Here is a 2,691-nt window from a genome sequence, read left to right as displayed (position 1 = left end):
CATTTTAAGAAAATAATTCTAAAAAGTATGGGAAGAAATTGTCTGTGTGGGGGTGTTATTAAAGAACACTTAAGGTCGGGTGCGGTGGCTCAGGCCTGTAATCCCAGCACTTTGGGAGGCCAAGGCAGGTGGATCACGAGGTCAGGAGATCGAGACCATCCTGGCTAACACGGTGAAACCTCATCTCTACTAAAAATACAAAAAATTAGCCGGGCATGGTGGCAGGTGCCTGTAAGTCCCAGCTACTTGGGAGGCTGAGGCAGGAGAATGGTGTGAACCCGGCAGGCAGAGCTTGCAGTGAGCCGAGATCACACCACTGCACTCCAACCTGGGCAACAGAGTGAGACTCCATCTCAAAAAAAGAAAAAAAAAAACACTTAATCATATTTAAAAACTGACAAAGGATAAGGATACTATGATAATGGGTAAGAGCTTTGAGGGGAAAACTAAGGCAGAAGATTCAAGAGTTATTTTTAATACAGCATAAATGAAAATACAGTAAAGCAGTAAGAGGAATGGATTGCAACACATTATACTAAAAATAGTAAAAACTGCAAATTATGAGAATGGTATAAGAAACCTGAGTTAACACATCCTGCTCACCTGTTTTTTAAACTGTTGGCATTCCTCTGGTGTGAGTGTGTCTGCTTTGACAATAAGTGGGATGATATTCACTTTTTCATGCAAACGCTTCATAAACTCAATATCCAATGGTTTGTCTGAAATACACAGTATTTAATAAGACTGAATTGATCAGTTTGGGAGAACAAGATTCTTCACATCCCCAATTAGATTTCATTTATCTTCAATTGGTCAACTGACTCTCAAATCTTCATACACACCCCATATCTCACTGTTACGTTCCAGATTTGTGTTTACCAGTGGATATGCTACCCGGGTGTTCCATGGGCTCCTTAAAATCAAAAGCTCATCTGAACCTCATTTTCTCTCTTCTATGCTTCCTATCTCAGTGAATGGGACTAGTCTACCCAATTACTCAAGTGTGAAACCTAGGATCCTCCCCTCCTCTAATCCTCTTCCCATATATATAGTATGTGTATAGATGTATATATATATGTATGTATATCTCCATTTCCATTACTTTAGTCTAGGCCACCAAGACCTTTGAATGAATAACTGTAATACAAACCATCCATACTGAAGTCAGAGTGGTCTTTCTAAATCCAAATCTTATTAAGTTATGCCCTGACCAAAAATCTTATTAAAGACCAGATGCCTTAACTAGTATGGCCTATGAGGCTTGTGAAGACGTAGATTCTCCAGCTGACCTCATCTCTTAGCATTCCTAGCTTTTCCTTTGCCTCCTACTTCCAATGTGCCAACCTTTTTGAACTTCTTACAATTCCTTGAAAGCACCATACTTTGACATCTGGCCACAGGCTACACCTTGGCTGGAACACCCTCCATTATCATCCTGCTCTCCTTGGCCTGGCTAATTCCTATTCATCCTCAAGACACTGGTTTATGATCCAATTTCCACTGGGAATCCTTCTCCAATTTAAGACTAGGCATATTTCTATGTGGTCACAACGCTTAATGTGCTGTACAGTAACTGCCTGCCTGCATACAGATGCTTCCTCGCTAACTATGATTGCATTAACAATTTTTCAAATTTTTGATAGTGTGCAAGCAATACGCATTGAATAGAAACCATACAACCATTCTGTTTTTTACTTTCGGTATAGTATTCAATAAATTACATGAGATATTCAAAACATTATCACAAAAATAGCCTTTATGTTAGATGATTTGTCCAACCGTAGGCTACGCTATAATGTTTAGTAGGCAAAGTGTATCAAACGTATCTTCAACTTACGATGGGTTAATGTAAACCCTGTCCCAAGTCGAGGGAGCATGTGTATTTGTTTCTCCCATCTTCTCACTGAAATACTCTTTGCAGCGAGGGCCTTGTCTCCTTCATCTGTATCCTCAGGACCTAGCATGGGTATCTAACACTCGTGAAGGTGCCCAAATATTTGCTGAGAAGAAAGTAAAGCTGCTGCGATTTTCCTTATGTCCTTTAGCAATTCTAAATGAGAACCAAAGTCCTCAAATCTAGAATACACTGTGGACTAAAATTTTATGTTTCACGAGAATAAATGAAGACACTGGAAATATTTTGAAAAGGACTACCATTCTAAAGTGGTTATTCCTTAATTTTTTATAAAACATGAGAAAAATGAAATAAAGGTCTCATTCTGTTATTAACTGTATTGACTAATACTAATAATTGAATTGACTGACATTTTAAAATGAAGAAAGAGAAACATATATTAAAATTGGGGGGATCAGAGTCCTAAGACTAATAAGATAGTCCAGTCTTTTTACTAACAAAGATTACTGTATGTACTTCACTGTGGTAGTAAGGCTGACAGGCAGAAAGAGACAGTGAGGGGGAGAAAGCAAACATGGAGAATTAAGATAGTTGCCTATTCTAATTCTCCTTGTCTTAAATCCCTTGAAATTTGACACTGGCATTCAGAGAATAGGGAGCACAATGAAAAAGAGTGTGTGGATGGAATAACACTGTTTATATTATCTGTAAACTGTGTTCTTGCCTCACTAGTGTTAACTAAACGAACCTATCCATTTCTATTTACTTTTTTGACAGGGTCTTGCTCTGTCACCCAGGCTGGAGTGCAGTGGTGCAGTCAAGCTCACCATAGCCTC

Source organism: Nomascus leucogenys, unplaced genomic scaffold (genome assembly GCF_006542625.1).
Source record: "Nomascus leucogenys isolate Asia unplaced genomic scaffold, Asia_NLE_v1 000903F_72717_qpd_obj, whole genome shotgun sequence".
Classification (NCBI taxonomy): Eukaryota; Metazoa; Chordata; class Mammalia; order Primates; family Hylobatidae; genus Nomascus; species Nomascus leucogenys.
The sequence above is the reverse complement of the archived record's forward strand: the minus strand, read 5'-3'. Positions refer to the sequence as shown.